The 20,659-nt window shown below is 36.3% G+C and overlaps 1 long non-coding RNA gene across 4 annotated transcripts in view; it reads right to left on the bottom strand.

The window, feature by feature from the left end:
* The window catches only part of LOC132311106 (uncharacterized), a 73,575-nt gene that overhangs the window by 17,929 nt on the left and 34,987 nt on the right, over nucleotides 1-20,659 (bottom strand). For all 4 annotated transcript variants that reach the window (XR_009482836.1, XR_009482837.1, XR_009482838.1 and 1 more), the window contains one exon: nucleotides 14,244-14,324. This is a non-coding gene — a long non-coding RNA (uncharacterized LOC132311106). The remainder of the gene's footprint in view (nucleotides 1-14,243; nucleotides 14,325-20,659) is intronic.

Genomic DNA, 20,659 nt, shown 5'->3' with positions numbered 1-20,659 from the left:
TGAGTACGTCGTGGGCGGGTTCTGGTCGCTATTCGTACTGCCGCATCGTCTTGCTCGGTACCCTGATATGATACGTGGTTATCTTGGAGATCTTTTGGTGATCGTTTTTGGATCGGTATGATGGTTCATCTAGAGGGATGTTTATGGTTTTTGTCTTCCGTTCCTTTGTCTCACCTTAGGTTCTGTATGTGAGTTCCAACTTGTTGGGTGGCCATATAGTCACTTTCCTTTTGAGAGGTTGTCCTGTCATTAGCACTTGGGTGCGAATGACATTGGTCTGTGCGTTGTCTTTCAGCTTTGGGATTGCTTTTGTATCGCGTTGTGTGGGATACTCGGAGATGTACTCCGTAGTTATCCTGGTTTCGCCTTTTTGTTTTGGTTGGGGCCAGATTTTGGGAACGAAATCCCTTTAAGGTGGGAAGGTTGTAATGACCCGGATTTTCACGGATATATATATATATTTTTTTCTTTCCGTTGTCTTTCCCTTCTGAGTTCAGTTCCTCTTCGCTTAGTGTCGTCTCGAGTGCTCTGGAGTGATTTCCGAGACTCTTTTCTGTGGATTGATAACTTCCTTTGAGGACCGAGTCGTTTTCACATTTTTTGTTTTTTCAACACTATTCACTTTTCGTCCTTTTCCCTATTTCGTCCTTTTCCCTATTTTGTCTTTTCCCCATTTGATACTTTGTTGGCATAACCACACTTCTTGCATTCAAAGTTGGTTTTTGACTTCTCCATCTTGAGTGGTTTCCACGAAATACGTATCTTTACTTTTGCAAGAAAGTACTCTGGTTGCTCCCGGTGTCCATAGGGGCATAGATGCAAAATTCTTTGAAATTATTTTCTTTTCTTGGAGTGTTTTTCGTAAATATCTTTTGAATATATTTTATTTCAGCGGTTTTTAAGAAAATATTTTTGGAAGATATATTCATTCTGGGCCATTAGTGCAGTTTTCACTTTTTGGAGGGGCCATTATGCAATTAATGAAAGTTATTGCTAAATGCCTTGTTTTGAGCCTGGATCCTCGTATGGGATTCATTTTCACTTTTTGTTGAGTCGTGTACTCTTAGAAATTCCTTCTGGTCATTGTTTTCCAGTTTCAGGGTTTCTGGCCCTAGTCAGCGCCAAACTTGTTTGGGGCATAACTTTCTGCTCGGGACTCAGTTTTTGACGCCGTTTCTTCCGTTATTCATATTTTATCATTTTGAATCTTTTTTGTTTATAGAGCTTTGTCATTTGGGCACGTCTGCTCAAATTTCACTTTTTCGGACCCGGTAGGGCCCGTTCAAGGCACTTTTTGAGATTTCTATAAAAGGGGGGTGAGATATTTTATTTTTTCATCTTCCCCACTCTCTTGCATGACCTGAAGCTTCCATGGTAGCCTAAGGAAGGCTGCCATCTTCTCTCTCCTCTTTTGAGCTTCATTCCTTCGTCAGAACATAGAAGGGCCTTTGCGTTTAGTGTTCGTGTTGACTACGTGCTTCTTTCATCCTTATTAGAACCCATTTTTGACCATTCTTTGAGTTTGGATTTGAAGTCAAGTTATGATTTTGATGAGGCTTCCTTGGGGGTTATGTGCACGGTGTAGTCCCTGACAAAACCTAGAAGTTTCGTCGGATTCAGAGCAGTTTCCATTTGGTGGCTTTTGAGATTTTCATCTCAAATTGAGGTAGGGGATGTTCTAGGCTTTTGTGTGTGTTGTATTGAGTGTTTAGCATGATTATACAACTTAATTGCGTGCCTTGTATCGATTCTAGAAAATTAGTATTAATTATTACTTTATACGAAATTTAATTCAAAAGGATGTGTATAACTTAGAATGGAATTGTGGCATGCTACAAAATCATGTTTTAATATGTTTGTTAACATATATTAAATTGGGATTAATTGAAAAAGAATTGCATATTTTATTTAAGATTTATCTTTTGTGAAAGATTAAATCCCATGGCCGTGCCTAGCATAAAATTGACTTATGATATGCTTTTAAATTATGTCTTGGCATGTTATTTAACATACTTTAATTTGAGAGCATTTAGACAAGTATAAAAATCTAGAGATTTTTATTAAAATGATTAATTAAAATCTAATTAAGGGTCCATTGGCCTAATTAAGTGTTTAACTTGATATTTGTGATAACTATGACTTATGTTCTAGCATATGTTAATTTGGAACCATTTGATGTTGTTTTAGAAGTTGGAGATTTGATTATCATGATTTAATTAAATTCTACTTTATTATTCTTATGGCCTAATCGAGTTTTGATGTGGTGTATGTAATGATCATGCTATATTGTTTATCATGTATTAATTGGAGGCCATTTGATTGAGATTTGAAACCTAGGGAATTTAATTACTTTATTAATTAAATTCTGTTTCTATTATATTACTGATTAACTCATGTATTTGACATTGATAGTATGTTTAAAGCATGACTTTTGACTTATAATGGATTTATGAGTTATGTTTCAATATTGGATTATATTGTTATAGCGCGTAACGAATCACGCTCTAAAGATTCGACATGTGATGTTATTATAGCGCGTAACGAATCGCGCTCTGAAGATTCGACATTGTCATCCTATAGTAGTTGTGGATTTAGAGCATGTATTGTGTGGTTTCAGCCTACTTGTGCATGAAGGTAGTTTCATGTACTATTTAATACGTATATAAGTTGTAAACTTATCTATTTATTTTGGAACCACTTGGGACATTGCATGATTGCTAGGGTTTGGCTCTAGTACGAGGACAAGAGTCCTCTAAGTCAAAAGTTCGCGCATTAGGTAGGCTGCCTGGGGGTTAGTAGCTCCAAATTAGCCCAGAAAAGTTCGCGCGTTGGGTAGGCTACCTAGGGGTTAGTAGCTCCAAATTAGCCCTGTATCGGTCTCATCCGATTGATGTCCAAGTCTTCCACTATTTATTTTCGCATTCAATTCTAAGTTATCAATCATATTTATATTTTGGCTATTGGCGATTTGATGTTGTTAAGTACATCCATACTAAATTGCTATATTTTGTTGATTTAGCATTTAGATTTCAAGTTGATAACTTTGAGAATCTATATCTAGTTGCTTTGTGTAAGCATGTTTCTATCTGGTTGCTTTGTGTAAGCATGTTTCTAACTAGTTGCTTTGTGTAAGCATGTTATATCTTGTTGCTATGTGTAGCATGCTCTTGTGTTGTTGAAATTGCATAAAGGATGTGTTTTATGCTAGAAATGATCTTAGGTAGCTAGGATGCTCCCTGAGTCTCACCTTTGACATAGACGTTAGGTGGAATGAACCACAATGATTAAATCATGTACACTTGTAAAATGTAGGTTGATGCATGCTCATTTCCTACGAGTAGCTTTATGTTACTCACCCCTACGATACTGGGGCATATTTCAGGTACAGGATACAAGATTGGAGATTGCAAATACTTGGGTGTTTTGTTGAGTTGAGCTTCTTTAGAAGCATTCTTGTTCACATGCAAGTGTTAGCATGTTCATGATTTGTCTATGAAATGTAATTTTTCTAACTTGGAGGTTTGACATGTCAAATGTTGTAAATGTATTGTAATGAGGCCATAGGCCAGTGTAGCACATCTATTTTATCATATTACATACACTTGCATGCTCACTTTGGCAAACAATACCTTCCTTGATGAAACAAAAACTCTAAGTAGCATTTTTAGGGAGTTTTACCCTATTCTATTCCAGGGGAATTTTGGGTATTTCACAATGCGTTTTTTTTATTTTTCCTCACAATCACGTAGAAAACTTAATTTTGAGGGGGGTTTCTTCTTTGTGTTTTTCCAGAAAACATCATCTCGACCCTCAAAAATCAATATTTTTCTGAAAAATCCTTGCTGCCAGGTTTTGCAAATTTTTAGTACAAATGTAGTTGGTACTATTCATTGACTTTTTTTTTAAAATCGTCACGACCGATCCGAAACTTTCGGAGGTCTTGTGGGTGCATTTTAAGATTGCATTTTCAGTTTAGGCAATTTAAAAACCTCCCGAAGCCCTATTTCCAAAACTTGGGCAGTAGCTCAGATTAGTTTTTTTCCTCTTGACCTGATTTTCTTGGGGGCATTCTGGGCATTTTACAATGCATTTTTTTTGTTTCCGTCTAAGATCAGGGTAGGAAACTTGATTTTAGGGAGGTTTTCTTCTTTGATTTTTTCCAAAAAAGTCCATTTAGATGCCCGTTTTTACTCTCAGTTGCAGCAGTGGTGGGTTGTCCTCGTCGGGCCGCCACGACATCATTTTTGTTTTTGACTTTTCTCCCCCGTCCAGACTCCAAATTGAGTAAACTTTTTTTGAACTTGACTAATTTGTCATTGTCTTTCCAGCGGTGTGCTCAATAGCACCTGAATCCACTTTTTGCAAAATGACCATTTTGCGCCTAAGTTCTTTTTGTCTGTTTTTGAAACGACACTTCTGCATTTGTTTCCTTTGGGTTCCGTGACCTCATTGAGGGTCACATTGGTGTCTTAGAGACGCATTGTATCTCTAGAGACCGTTGTTTCACCTTTCGCTTCCGCATTTCAGATCCATTATCGGGTCATCTTTTGGTTTTCACTGACGCACCGGGTTTACAAAACTTAGGCCATCACATAGCTATTTGTCCCACTTGATTCTCAAGTTTAGCTATCGACTGAGTATATGAATGAACCATTTGGAGAGTGGGCTGCAATGATGTCAAGAGTTGCTTGTTAGATTCTAACATATGCTTGTTAAGGGATTCCATCATTTGCTTATTTGCAGCGAGACTCTCATCAATTGGAAACACAGGAAGTGGAGTAGAAACATTTGGATTATAGGGTGGATGGTAACTTGAAGAGGCCTGAAATTGCCTATTTGGAAATTGAGAAGAGGGCTGATTTTGATGCCCTTGATTTTGAAATATCGAATTTTATGGGGCGGGTTGCCTCCACGAAAAATTCGGATGATCTCTCCATCCCGGATTGTAGGTATTGGAGAAAGGATTATTTCCAGGCCTGGAAAACATAGCATTTGCTTGCTCTTAATTGTTACTAGGAAATTGCTCCAGTGTGGGGCAATCTTCCGAAAGATGGAACGGGTTAGTGCATGATGCACACACCGCACTTGCTGAATTTTGAGACAAAGAAGGAAAGAGATATGGTGCCATTAATTGATTGAATTTGTGAGCTATGGCATCCACTTAAGAAGATTCTTCCCTCATTGTCTTTAGTTGACATAAATTGGTGTTCTTTGCATTGGTTGAGGTTGGAGCCCTATGAGAATTATGTTGCAATAAGTTTTCACTCAAATTCTTAAGTAAGGTCCAATCCTCATTAGCATTTTTAGACATAAACATCCCTCCACATGATGAGTCAACCATCAGTCTATGTGGCTCAGTTAAACCATCATAGAAAGCTTGCACCAATTGTCATTTTGGAATTAGGTGGTGCAGACATTTCCTAAAGAGGTCTTGGAGTCTTTCCCAAGTCTCATGGAGTTGTTCCCCATCAATTTGTGAAAAGCTAAGGATGGAACACCTCATTTGGTTGGTTTTACTCACCGAATAGTATTTTTTTAAGAATTCTTGTTGCAATTGTGGCCATGTAGTGATGGAATTTGCAACAAGGGGTTCAACCAATATTTTGCTCTATCTTTTAAGGCGAATGGGAAGAGACGCAAATGGAGTGCATTTTTAGGGAAGCCCCTCAGCTTGATGGTAGAACATATTTTAAGGAACTCATCAAGATGTTTATAGGGGTCTTCATTTTCAAAACCATTAAAGGATGGAAGCATTTGAATTGTGCTAGATTTGATCTTATATTGAGCTGCATCGATGTTTGGCATCATTATGCAAGAAGGAGAGGCATAAGTGGAAGGGATGCAATGGTCCTTAAGAGTCATAGGTACTATATTTGGAATTTCAGCCCTTTCATTATTGATTTCCTCATTCCTTACATTTTCTTCATTTCCTGCTATTGTATTAAATTTAATTTCAATTCCTCTTATATTTTCAGATTCCTTAAGGTTTCTTTTAAGAGTCCTTTCAAGTGAATTTATATCAATTGGGGCTTTAAGAGTTGGCAAAGATAATGACCTACATCCCAACATCAACAACACAATTCACAACAAGCACAACACTTTTTCACCATAACATCCACATACAATGTTCCCTTTCTCCTCAATTAACAACAAGACAGAAAATAAATGGCCACAACAAGGATCGATGCTTTGCAATATAGTAAAACAGGAATAGCCTCGATAAGGGCTTCACAATCAAAAATCACTAATTTAAACACATGCAATATATTCACAATTTTTACACTAGAACTTTGAAAATCTTACCGGGAGTCCTTTAAGCTTATAATTTTTTAGTTTTTTTCCTCGGCAAGCCTTGAGTTCCTAGAATCTCATAAGAGTACTTAAAATAAAGAAATTTGCAAAAACCAAAACCAAATTGAAAAATATCCACAAATCACAATATTCACAATCAAACCAAAGTTAATCCTTGAACCTCGGTTACGAAACCATTTGCAATCCCTGGCAATTGCGCCAAAAATTGGTGGGTCGCTATATCTACCAATTATAATCAACCCTTGCAATAGCACAAATCATTGTAAAATAGGGCTATCATAGGGGTAAGTCGAACCACAAGGACTGCAAGTTTATGGCAACCAAGGTCTTTAAAATCACTTTGTTTGATGAAAGAGGTGTAGAGTTTGGTTTGTTTGTCACTTAGAAACTAGAATTGAAAATTGCATAAAACAATAAATTGAAGGAATTTAAACGGAAAGAAACTTAGGTAGAGATGACTAGTGAAGTGAATCAACTACCAATCCTATAAACATACTAGCTTGTGATTAACTTGGGAAATAACTTAGATATATGGCAATGATATGTAGCAATACAAGATTACTACATTATCTTCAAGAAGTTCATAGCATCAAGAATTAAGCATAATCCCTCAAAGTTCCACATGCATAAACTACCTAAGTTAAAGTGTAGCTATGACATGCTCACTAACCTAAGAACTACCAAACCCCTCAATAAGTATGGTAATAGCACATGGAGTCAAGAATCAAGAGTAATCCATCAAAGGGAGTCCTTAAGCTATGGACTAACAAGCTTCTCATACAACATGCCAATAAAACCATTTCACAATCTCATTTCCATTCTCACTATGGAAATGCAAGTCATACAATCATGAGAAAATATAATCTAAGACAAGATAATAGATTCAACACAATCATTTATGGAGATTAAGCTCCATTACATCAAGTTTAGTGCTCTAGATTATGAAATTACCATATACATACTTCATTCCCCAAATTAAACAAAACTAAAGCATACTTACAAAGAAGGGCTTCATCACCTCCCTAGAAAGGGAGTTAGTTACCCATAGAGGCAAGGGAGGAAGAGGTTGAGAGGATCAGCCCCTCCATTTTCACCCTAGAAGCAAGCTCCAACCCAAGCTCTCAAGAACATAATATTTCTCTCTCTAGAAAACCTTATAATGTTGGATATCTCTTTACAACCATTCAAACCCTTTTTATGAGCCAAAAATCCTCCCAAAATCAATTAATCTCGTGGCTAGAAATCCTTAGAAGAGTGCAGAGCCATTCATTTAGTCAAGGGGACAACATTGAGCAAAACAATGGAGTTGGCGACTCACTGTCTGCAGCTTGGCGGGAGCCCTCAGCGCAGGGTGGGCGCCCGTGAGGTGTTAAGGGGGCTTCCACGTGCTGGCAAAGGGCATCTATGGCTCTCATGATGGTAAATGGTAGGGGCTCATAGTGCATAGTGGGGCCTTGCTAAATTTGAAACCTACTAGACAAATTGGAGGGCGCCTGCAGTGCATGGCGGGGCCCCACAATGCTCCTGGGCTCAAATCTCCTTCTTAAAATGACTTTGGCCTAGCCCGATGACGTCAGCTTCCTTCTTAGCATGATGCAGAGAATGCCATGATTTTAATGGCACGAATTAGCTTTGCAAACTGCAGATCCCCAGCCTGGCATGCTTTGATCTTTAAGAACTCATCAAAACATCATTCTTATTCCTTTTTGGGGAAATAAACGTGAAGATAAACAAAGACATGCAAATGAGGATAACCTATACAATAGAACCAACTAATGGACTTAACTAATGCAAATAAGGGCTCTTAAATATGCAATATTCTGCGCTTATCACTGGGATACATCTCCTGAGGAAGAAAAACCTGAAGAACCACAAAAAGATGAATGTCTTTTCATGGCCATTCTTGAAACACCAACAGATTCAGCTCAAGTTGAAGAAGAAAGTGATACTGAGATAGAAGAAATTCTAGAAGAATGTGAGAGACTTGCTGTGAAGTGTAATCAATAGAAATCTCAAATCAAAAAGCTCAATGCAGACTTGTTAAAGTTAAGATAGATTCTCACCAAACACTGCAAGCTTAAGCTGTCAATCTTGTGTTCAATCTCTCTTATATTTTAAAGCTTGCTAAAGTCTCAAAACAACACTCAGTGGTCCACCAAGAAGGGTAAAGAAGAACTATCCCTTATAGTTGAAGAAAGATCCTTGAAAATGGCTGAGATATGGAAGTAATCTACTAAGCAAATTGGGAAGACTGGAATTGGCTATGTCTGTGATACAGCCTCAATGCTTAAACAAAGTCATTCTGTCTTTGTTAAGGCTACAACTGGAGAAGTGTATGCAAGATTTCCTACCATAAAAACTCAGAGGTTTAAGGGTGAGGTACTAAGTAACCCCTGCAATGCTCTAAGTTTCAACAAGAGAGACTTTGTCACCACAGTTATAAAGAATTTCAAGATAACTAGAATGTATGTCAAGAAGTCAGACTTAACTTTAGCTCAGAAGGGCAAGGACAAAAGATCATTGGTGAAGTCTAGAATGATGTGGATTCCCAAGAAATTAAACTCAGTGAGTCTTCTAGTGTATACAGCTTTTAAAGCTTGTAACACTCAAGACAAATAGTACATTGATAGTGGCTGCTCTAAACACATGACAGGTGATGAATTCAAATTTACTTCTCTAAAGCAATTTGATGGGGGAAAGTTATCTTTAGAGACAATCAAAAGGCAAAAATTATTGGTATTGGAACTGTAAGCAAGTCTGAAGAATTACCTGAGATTCATGAAGTTCTACTTGTTGAAGGGCTCAAACATAATCTTCTCAGTGTTAGCCAACTGTGTGATAATGGGAAAGAAGTATGCTTCAATAAAGAAAAGTGCAATGTGGTTGATCTCAGATCCAAATAAGTACTTTTCTCAGCTTATAGATCCTCAGGAAATGTCTATACTGTCACTGAAGAAACTCAGACTACTCAATGCAATCTGACAACCTGTGATGAAGCCAAGCTGTGGCATAAAAGATTGGGACATCTACACTCAAGAAATTTCTCTAAACTTCTCAAACTAAAATCTGTCAAAGGTCTACCTGACATCAATTTCAAAGAAGATCATCTCTACAAAGCTTGTCAATAAGGAAAACAAACAAAAATTCATTTCCATCCAAGGAAATCAACTCTTCAAAAGCTCTTAACTTGATACATATGGATCTCTGTGGCCCTACCAGAACCAATAGTGTTGGTGGAAGTAAGTATTTCATGCTTCTTGTTGATGATTTTAGTAAGATGGTATGGATTTTAGTAGGATGGTGAAGCTATTACACATTTCATTAAGTTTGTCAATCTTGTTGAAAATGAAAAAAGCTGCACTGTGAAGAGACTTAGGTCTGATTTTGGGTCTGAATTCATCATAAAAGAGTTTGAGCATTAATGTGATGACAAGGGTACTAAAAAATAATTCTTAGTTGTGGCCACTCCTCAATAAAATGGGGTTGTGGAGAGAAAGAATAGGACTGTTCAAGAAATGGGAAGAACAATGCTCCTTGAAAAAGGCTTGGCAAAAGGGTTTTGGGCTGAGGCTGTATGTACTTCTGTGCATATTATTAATAGGGCCCTTCTTAGACCAAATTCAAACAAAACACCCTATGAATTATGGTATGGAAGACCTGCAAGAGTTCACTACTTCAAAGTTTTTGGCAGCAAATGTGATATATTAAACCACATTGACAGCTTGGGAAAGTTTAACTCAAAGGTAGATGAAGGTATATTCTTGGGGTATTCTACAAAAAGCAAGACTTATAGGTGTTACAATCTAAGATCCTCTAAAGTGGTTAAATCTATCCATGTGAAATTTGATGAGAATCCTCAGTCCACTCACCTTGAAGACTATGAAAACACTTGAGGATCAAATGAGACTAGTTCCTCAACCAATGAGTCTGAAAATTCAAGGGAAAACACTTATCTAGGGCTACAAAAGCAGGTTCAAGCAGAAAACATCATTGGTTCACCTCAAGCTAGAATTTAAACAAGGAATAAAAAGAAGTTAACTGATTTAGAAGCTGAAGATGGTAAGGAATACAGTCACTTTGCTATGCTCTCATCTATAGAACCCAAGTCCTATCTTGAAGCTCAGAAAAGTGAAGATTGGATAGCAGCTATGCAAGAAGAACTTGATCAAATTCACAAGAATGATACCTGAACACCTGTTCCCAGACCTATTGACAAGAATGTGATAGGCTCAAAGTGGATTTACAGAAACAAGATGGATGAGAATGGGTTAGTTATAAGAAATAAGGAAAGATTGGTATGCAAAGGTTATTCTCAACAAGCTGGAATTGATTATGATGAAACGTTTGCTCCAGTTACTAGAATGGAATCTATTAGAATGCTTCTGTCTTTTGCTTGTCACAAACAAGTTAAAGTATATCAAATGGATGTTATGTATGCCTTCCTAAATGGAGACTTAAATGAAGAAGTTTACCTAGAACAGCCTGAAGGTTTTGAAGATTCAAAGTATCCCTCTCATGTGTTCAAACTAAGTAAGGCCTTGTATGGTCTAAAACAAGTCCCCAGAGCCAGGTATGAAAAGCTACATCAGTTCCTAGTCAAACAAGGATTCCATAGAGGCAAGGTTGATAACACTCTTTATGTCAAATCTCATTAAGACCAGTTTCTAATTTTACAAATCTATGTTGATGATATCATGTTTTATGGCTCAGACATCTCTTTAACCTCAGAATTTGCTAATCTTATGAAGACAAGGTTTGAAATGTCATTCTCGGGAACCCTCAGATACTTCTTAGTTCTTCAAATCACTCAAACCTCAAAAGGGATATTCATATCTCAGCAAAAGTATGCCTCTGAGTTACTTAAGAAATTCAATATGGATGATTGTAAGGCTGTCTCCATACCACTGTGTCCTAATACCAAACTCTCACTGGAATGTACTACTGAAGAAGTCCCCTCAACTCTCTACAGGTCTGTTATTGGTAGTCTGTTGTATCTTACAGCTTCAAGGCCTGACATCATATACTCAGTGGGCTTAATGGCTAGTTTTCAAAGTAATCCAAGGGCTTCTCACCTTTAAGCAGCCAAAAGGATCCTCAGATATGTCAATGGCACCACTTTCCATGGTCTATTCTATATTTACTCACCCTCAATGTCTATTACAGCCTTCTCAGATGCTGATTGGGGTGGATCTTTACCTGATAGAAAAAGTACCTCTGGTTATTGCTATATTCTTGGTTTTAATGTGGTCTCTTAGCTGAGTAAAAAACAAGACACTGTGTCACTTTTAACCTCTGAAGCTGAATATATAGCTGCCTCACAAGCTGGTTCACAATTACTTTGGATGAAAACTACTCTCTCAGGTCTTGGAATTCAATTCTCAGGGCCTCCTAAGCTTTTCTGTGATAATCAAAGTGTTATTGATATCAGTAAGAATCCCACACTACATTGGAAGAGCAAACACATGGACATCAGTTATCACTTTCTCAAAGATAAAGTTTAAAAAGGTCTTATTGATATTACTAACTTGCCTACTGAAGATCAACTTGCAGACATCATGACCAAAGCTCTTCTTCCTCAGAGATTTTCAACCCTTAGAGGTCTTCTCAGGGTTGTTCCTCCTCCTACCTGATCCTTTTATTGTTGGTCCTGCTCACCTTTTGACCTTCAATGTCAAAAAGGGGGAGAATAGGACTGAAATAAAAATAGTTTGAAGTTATTTCAGTTGTTTCCTTTGCATTTTGGATTGTTTTAGTTATTGTATCTCTGTTATGTTCATTGTCAAGACCTTATTTCAAGAAAAATTGGTTTTTTTCATTAAAGGCAAAAGGGGGAGATTGTTGTTCCTAAAGTGTCTTAAGGATGTTTGCCTGTTTAATGTCAAAAAGTTGTATTTCAGTAGTATTTGAGATGTTTCAAATATGATCTCTAGCTGCATTGTGGTTTGAAATAAGGTCCAGGGGTAGCATTGTCATCTACTTCACTGTGACACATTTTATTCACTGGACTGCAATTGTTCACTTCAATGTATCAGCTTGTTTTGGCTTAAATCACTGTGGCAGTGATGTTTTGTATCTCAAGTTCAGCTACAGGTGTTCTCAGGGGTATTATTGTCCTTTCAAAGATTTATTCCATGCATATACATATGTCCTAATAGTTGCATTACATTGATCAGCCTTAATTGAGCCTGCATTGTAAATTATATAGTCTAAGGACTATTTGTTTGATGAGAAGAATAATTTCTGTCACAAGGGTATTATGGTCTTTTCTAACTATACTCAGGAGTGTTCTACGACTCAGTGGTCCTAGTGTGTTGAACAATCAAGGATCCTAAGAGGTCCATAATCTCATAATGGCCCCAAACCAACAAATCCAGCACTATGGTAATGCCAAACAACTCATCTCACGAGAGCCTAAACAAAAGGTGAACATCCACCTACCTTAAAACCAATACTAGGTCGACAACAACTTATACTACCACGAAACTGTGACTACAATCACCATCAACCTCAACTCGTGCCTCAATGACCAATTCCATGTCATGCCAAATATGCAACATAATTATGCATATACAATTCTAATCTAGCATACGTCACATGTCATGCTCTTTACATTAGAATAAAATAATGCTAAACGAACGGTATACAACATGTAGCACGTAAGCACATAAACATGTTATCAACCAAAATATGTTATCCTAAAGCATATAAATACTTAGAGCATGGCAACAAAAGCATGATATGCACCCAAAACCCGTCGTCCTAAGGTTTTCAAACCTAGGAGCTCTGATACCACTTGTGACGGCCCAAGTTTTGTAAACCCGGTGCGTCAGTGATAACCAAAAGATGACCCGATAACGGATCCGAAATGCGGAAGCGAAAGGTGAAGCAACGGTCTCTAGTGATACAATGCATCTCTAAGACACCAATGTGACCCTCAATGAGGTCACGGAACCCAAAGAAAACAAATGCAGAAGTGTCGTTTCAAAAACGGACAAAAAGAACCTAGGGGAAAAATGGTTATTTTGCAAAAAGTGAATTCAGGTGCTATCGAGTACACTGCTAGAAAGACAATGACAAATTAGTCAAGTTCAAAAAAAATTTTACTCAATTTGGAGTCCGGACGGGGGAGAAAGGTCAAAAACAAAAATGATGTCGTGGCGGCCTGACGAGGACAACCCACCACTACTGCAACTGAGAGTAAAAAAGGGCATCTAAACGGACTTTTTTGGAAAAACTCAAAAAAGAAACCCCCCCTAAAATCAAGTTTCCTACCCTGATCATGAACGGAAACAAAAAAAAAATGCATTGTAAAATGCCCAGAATGGCCCCAAGAAAATCAGGTCAAGAGGAAAAAAACTAATCCGAGCTACTGCCCAAGTTTTGGAAATAGGGCTTCGGGAAGTTTTTAAATTGCCTAAATTGAAAATGCAATCTTAAAATGTACCCACAAGACCTCCGGAAGTTTCGGATTAGTCGTGACGATTTTCAAAAAAGAGTCGATAAATAGTACCAACTACATTTGTATTAAAAATTTGCAAAACCTGGCAACAAGGATTTTTCAGAAAAATATTGATTTTTGAGGGCCAAGATGATGTTTTCTGGAAAAACACAAAGAAGAAACCCCCCTCAAAATTGAGTTTTCTACATGACTAGCAGGGAAAAATAAAAATAAAAATGCATTGTGAAATACTCAAAATGCCCCTGGGACAGAATAGGGTAAAACTCCCTAAAAATGCTATTTAGAGTTTTTGTTTCATCAAGGAAGGTATTGTTTGCCAAAGTGAGCATGCAAGTGTATATAATATGATAAAATAGATGTGCTACAATGGCCTATGGCCTCATTACAATACATTTACAACATTTGACATGTCAAACCTCCAAGTTAGAAAAATTAAATTTCATAGACAAATTATGAACATGCTAACACTTACATGTGAACAAGAATGCTTCTAAAGAAGCTCAACTCAGCAAATCATGCAAGCAATTTCAATCTCCAATCTTGTATCCTGTACCTGAAATATGCCCCAATATCGTAAGGGTAAGTAACATAAAGCTACTCGTAGGAAATAAGCATGCATCGACCTACATTTTACAAGTGTACATGATTTAATCATTGTAGTTCATTCTACCTAACGTCTATGTCAAGGTGAGACTTAGGGAGCATCCTAGCTACCTAAGATCATTTCTAGTATTAATCACCTCATTCATGCAATTTTAACAACATAGGGTCATGCTTACACAAAGCAACAACATAGGAGCATGCTTACACAAAGCAACAACATAGTGGTTCTCAAGGTTATCAACTTGAAGTTTAAAATGCAACATCAACTAAATATAACAATTTAGCATAATTAGAATATCTAATACCATACATCAAGACATAGATTCTCTAGGTTATCAACTAGCAATCTAAAAGTGTGAAATCAACTAAATATATCAATTTAGTATGGATGTACTTAACAACATCAAATCGCCAATTACCAAAACCATAAGTCACAATTAAACATTGGTTGTCAACTTGGAATTGAATGCGAAATCAAATAGTGGAAGACTTGGACATCACAGCTCGGATTTCCGCTGAGACAAGGCAAATTTGGAGCTACTAACCCCCAGGCAGCCTACCCAACGCGCGAACTTTATAGGGCTAATTTGGAGCTACTAACCCCTAGGTAGCCTACCCAATGCACGAACTTTTGACTTAGATGACTCTTGTCCCCGTACTAGAGCCAAACCTAGCCATCACAGCTTAACAATGTCCCAAGTAACTCCAAAATAAATAAGTTAACAACTTATATACGTATTAAACAGTACACGAAACTACCTTCATGCACAAGTAGGTTGTAACCACATAACACATACTCTAAATCCACAACAACTATAGGATGACAATGTCGAATCTTCAGAGCGCGATTCGTTACGCGCTATAATAACATCACATGTCGAATCTTCAGTGTGCGATTCGCTACACGCTATAACAATATAATCCAATATTGAAAACATAATTTATAAATCTATTACAAGTCTAAAATCATGCTTCAAACATACTATCAATGCCAATTTCAGGATTTAATCATTAAAGCAATAGAAACGGAATTTAATCAAATAAACTAATTAAATTCCCTAACTTTCAAATCTCAATCAAATGGCCCCTAATCAATGCATATTATACAAGATAGCATAGTATATATGTAATGGCCCAGTCATTTTTCCTCCTTTTCTTTTTCTTAGATTTTAACGGATATTTTTTTTTCCGTTGTCTTTTCCTTTTTGGGTTCGGTTTTTTCATCACTTCATGTCGTCTTGAGTGCTCTGAAATGATTTTCGAGACTCTTTTCCTTGGATTGACAACTTCCTTTAGGGATTGTGTCATTTCCATATTTTATTTTTCCGAACACTATTCACATTTTGTCTTTTTCTCGTTTAACCTTTTTCCTTTCACAACCTCACTTTTTGTGCTCGGATTTTATTCCGGTTTTGCATGCATTCATGATATTTAATTTCCATGATAGTGGTATTTTTACTTTTCTAGAAAAACATGTTGATTGTTTACTTCCTTCATAAAGGGGCATTAATGCATACTATAGTGTAATTCTTCTTAACTTGTTGGGTTTTAGTGTAATTAAATAAAGTAATTATTTTTCATCTTGGGGACCATTTTGCAATTAAATTTGGAAGATATTTTAAAATGGGCCTTTTTGTAATTTTTGAAAAGTGTGACAAGTGTCACACTCTCATTGGTCCACTTGTTGACATTTGTGTGGAAACACTTTGATGCATTAGATGATGACATTTGGAGGGTAAGGATTCACCCACTTGTTGGCCTAGGATTGGTGCACTTGTTGGCTTGGATGGTTGACAAGTGTAGGTGTGGGATTAAGCCTAGGAAGGAACCATGGATTGGTGACAAGTGTAGGTTCACAATTTAATCTTGCAAATATCTTTGGGCCACTTTGGGATTATGGTTTTAAAGGACGGTTTTTGTGCAATTGACCATAGATGCGTGTGTTGACCATGGTGTAGGATCACATAGTGAGTGGAGGATTTCTATTTCCTCCACTCACACATTTTCACATTTCATCTCTTTCTTCCTCACCACAAAACCCTAGCCTCCATGGATGAAGCTTGAAACTTTAGGCATTGACCTTGATCTTTAAGGCCCTTCCACTTACTTTAGACCATAAAGCCTGGAATATTTTTTGTTCCCCTCATCCTCCTCTTCAAAACTCTTGAAGGATCTAACCTAACTCCTAGTTTTGCTTTGGTATCTAGGGATTCAATCCTCTAGTGAGGTATTGATCTATTATTTTGAAGTATTTTTATGTCATTATTGAGTGTTTTAGATGCCTAGAAGAGAATGACTTGTATTCTGCCCTTAAACTGTTTTAACTTGAAATAAATCTTGTCAAATAAAATATATAACATGAAAATATAATCAATTAGCTTCCAATTAGTTTTGGTTTCATGTAATTTGGATTTAAAATGAATTAGTTATGAATTTTTGAAATTGCAAGCTAATTGCTGAAAATTTAAATGTTTTCTTATCCGGTCCGGAAATGAATTTTTATATAGAGCTGTTGTGCTTTAATTACCTTTACATTTTTACTGGAACTTTCCCCATGGATTTTACACTACTCAGAATTTTTTCATGATTTTAGAGCATTTCTAAAAATTTTTAAAAATCTGAGACTATCTACTGTCCATGTTTTTATTGCAGCTGGAAAACATATTTTTAGATGATTTATTTCACTAACCTTTTTACATTGGATCATAGCTTAAATTTCTAGTTTTACACTCTCATATGTTTACTTCCAAAATAAATTAGTTTTGCCCAATTTGGATTTTAAATGAATTTTTCATGAATTTTCAAAGTTGGAAGCTACAGGCTGAAAATGTGTTTTCTGGGCAGAATTTGTTTCAAAGTTGTGGGTCAAAACTGTTTCAATTGGGAAAAAAATTTGTTAAAATAAATTGATGTTATCAAATTACAGTGTTTAAGCTTTCATTGGGCTTTGGATTCATTCAATTTGGATTAGAATTGAATTTTTTATGAATTTCCCAAGTTGAAGGTAACAAGCTGAAATATCTGTCTTGCGGACCAAAAATTTGGGGCAATTTCACTTCGGTGGTAATTGGGATTTTCATTCCAATTGAGGTAGGGGATGTTATAGGCTTTTGTGTGTGTTGTATTGAGTGTTTAGTATGATTATACAACTGAATTGCATGCCTTGTATCGATTCTAGAAAATTAGTACTAATTATATCTTTGTATGAAATTTAATTCACAAGAATGTGTATAACTTAAAACGGAATTGTGGCATGCTAGAAAATCATGCTTTAATATGTTTGTTAACATATATTAAATTGGAATTAATTGAATAAGAGTTACACTTTTTATTTAATATTTATCTTTTGTGAAAGATTGAATCTCATGGTCGTACCTTGCATGAAATTGACTTATGATATGCTTTTAAATTATGTCTTGGCATGTTGTTTAACATACTTTAAATTGAGAGCATTTGGACAAGTATGAAAATCTAGAGATTTTAATTAAAATGATTAATTAAAATCTAATTAAGGGTTCCATTGGCCTAATTAAGTGTTTAACTTGATATTTGTGATAACTATGACTTATGTTCTAACATATGTTAATTTGGAGGCCATTTGATTGAGATTTGAAAGCTAGGGAATTTAATTAGTTTATTGATTAAATTCCGTTTCTATTATATTATTGATTAACTCATGTATTTGATTTTGATAGTATGTTTAAAGCATGACTTTTGACTTAGAATGAATTTATGAGTTTATGTTTTCAATATTGGATTATATTGTTATAGTGTGTAGTGAATCGCACTTTGAAGATTCAACATTGTCATCCTATAGTAGTTGTGGATTTAGGGCATGTATTGTGTGGATACAATCTACTTATGCATGGAATATGATTTCGTGCATTATATAAATTATGTATAAGTTGTGAACTTACTTGGATTATTTTGGAGTCTTGGGACATTGTTTTGTGAGATGGCTAGAATTTGGCTCTAGTACGGGGACGTGAGTCCTCTAAGTCAAAAGTTCGCGTGTTGAGTAAGCTGCTTGGGGGTTAGTAGTTCCAAATTAGCCCCTAAGGAGTTCGCGTGTTAGGTAGGCTGCCTAGGGGTTAGTAGCTCCAAATTTGCCTTGTCTCGGCGGAAATCCGAACTTTGATGTCCAAGTCTTTCACTTTTTATTTTCGCATTCAATTCCAAGTTGACAATCATGTTTAATTGTGACTTGTGGTTTTGGCTATTGGCGATTTGATGTTGTTAAGTACATCTATACTAAATTGTTATATTTAGTTGTTTTCACACTTTTAGATTTCAAGTTGATTACCTTGAGAATCTATGTCTTGACGTGTGGTATTAGAAATTCTAATTGTACTAAATTGTTATATTTAGTTGTTTTCGTAATTGTAGATTTCAAGTTAGTAACTTTGAGAATCTATATCTAGTTGCTTGTATAGCATGTTTCTATGTTGGTTAAATTGCATAGATGTTGTGATTTGTGATTTATTGTTCAAATGTGACTTAGGAATGATCCTACAGATTTGTTTGGAACATAGACGTTAGGTGGCATGACCCACTTTGGTTGTTCTAGTATTTTAGATTTCAAGTTGATAACCTTGGGAATCTATATTTTGTTGCTTTGTGTAAGCATGCTACTATGTTGTTGGAATTACATGAATGATGTGATTATGCTAGAAATGATCTAGGGTAGCTTAGGATGCTCCTGGGGTCTCATCTTGATATAGACGTTAGGTGGCATGAGCCCCTTTAACATGTTTCACCTTAAGGTGATGAAATTGTAAAACGTAGGTCGATGCATGCTCATTTCCTACGAGTAGCTTTATGTTACTCACCCCTACGATACTGGGGCATATTTCAGGTACAGGATACAAGATTGGAAATTGCAATTGCTTAGGTGATTTGTTGAGTTGAGCTTCCTTAGAAGCATTCTTGTTCACATGCAAATGTTAGCATGTTCATGATTTGTCTATGAAATGTAATTTTTCTAACTTAGAGGTTTAACATGTCAAATGTTGTAAATGAATTTTAATAAGGCCTTGGGCCATTGTAGCATGTTTAAAATACCATTTTACACTTGCATGTATGTTCACATCATCACACAATAGCATATAATGCAATTTCATCATGCCATGGGGAGTCATTTTGATGCCTTAGGGATGACGTACGTCCCTAGTGGTCACTTAGCTTCCTTCGTTTCTGCATTTCGGATCCGTTATCGGGTCATTCTTTTGGTTCATCACATGACACACTGGGTTGAAAAATCTAGGGTCGTCACAATATACATACATTCACTAAAATCTCAATTAGGCCAATGGCACAACAAGGTAGAATTTAATTATATCATGATAATTAAACTTCTAAATTTCAAAGCAACTTCAAATGGTCCCAATTTAATATATACTAGTACACAAGTCCTAGTCATCATGATTATCAAGTAAAAAACTTAATTGGGCCAAGGGAACCATTAAATAGATTTTAATTAATCATTTAATTTAAAATCTCTAGATTTTCATACTTGTCCAAATACTCCCAAATTAAAGTATATTAACAAACATGCTAAGACTTAATTTAAAAGCATATTACAAGTTCAATTCATGAAAAGTATGGCCATGGGATTTAATCTTTCACCAAAGATAAATATTAAATAAAAAGTGCAATTCTTATTCAATTAATCCCAATTTAATATATGTTAACAAACATATTAAAACATGATTTTCTAGCATGCCACAATTCCATTCTCAGTTATACACATCCTTGTGAATTAAATTTCATACAAAGAAATAATTAATACTAATTTCCTAGAATTGATACAAGGCATGCAATTAAGTTGTATAATCATGCTAAAGACTCAATACAACACACACAAAAGCCTAGAACATTCCCTACCTCAATTTGAGATGAAAATCTCAATAGCCACCAAATGGAAACCGCTCCGAATCCGACGAAACTTCTAGGTTTTGTCGGGGACTACACCGTGCACATAACCCCCAAGGAAGCCCCATCAAAATCATAACTTGACTTCAAAACCAAACTCAAAGAATGGTCAGAAATGGGTTCTAATAAGGGTGAAAGAAGCGCGTAGTCAACACGAACACTAAACGCAAAGGTCCTTCTATGTTCTGACGAAAGAATGAAGCTCAAAAGAGGAGAGACAAGGTGGCAACCTCCCTTGGGCTACCATGGAAGCTTCAGGTCATGCAAGAGAGTGGGGAAGATGAAAAAATAAAATATCTCACCCCCCTTTTATAGAAATCTCAAAAAGTGCCCCGAACGGGACCCGCTAGGTCC

The sequence above is a fragment of the Cornus florida genome, unplaced genomic scaffold, assembly GCF_030987335.1.
Source record: "Cornus florida cultivar Cherokee Brave unplaced genomic scaffold, ASM3098733v1 CherokeeBrave_3.0.0_Hap2_Chr06, whole genome shotgun sequence".
Lineage (NCBI taxonomy): Eukaryota > Viridiplantae > Streptophyta > Magnoliopsida > Cornales > Cornaceae > Cornus > Cornus florida.
This window is presented reverse-complemented; position numbering and strand designations above follow the sequence as displayed.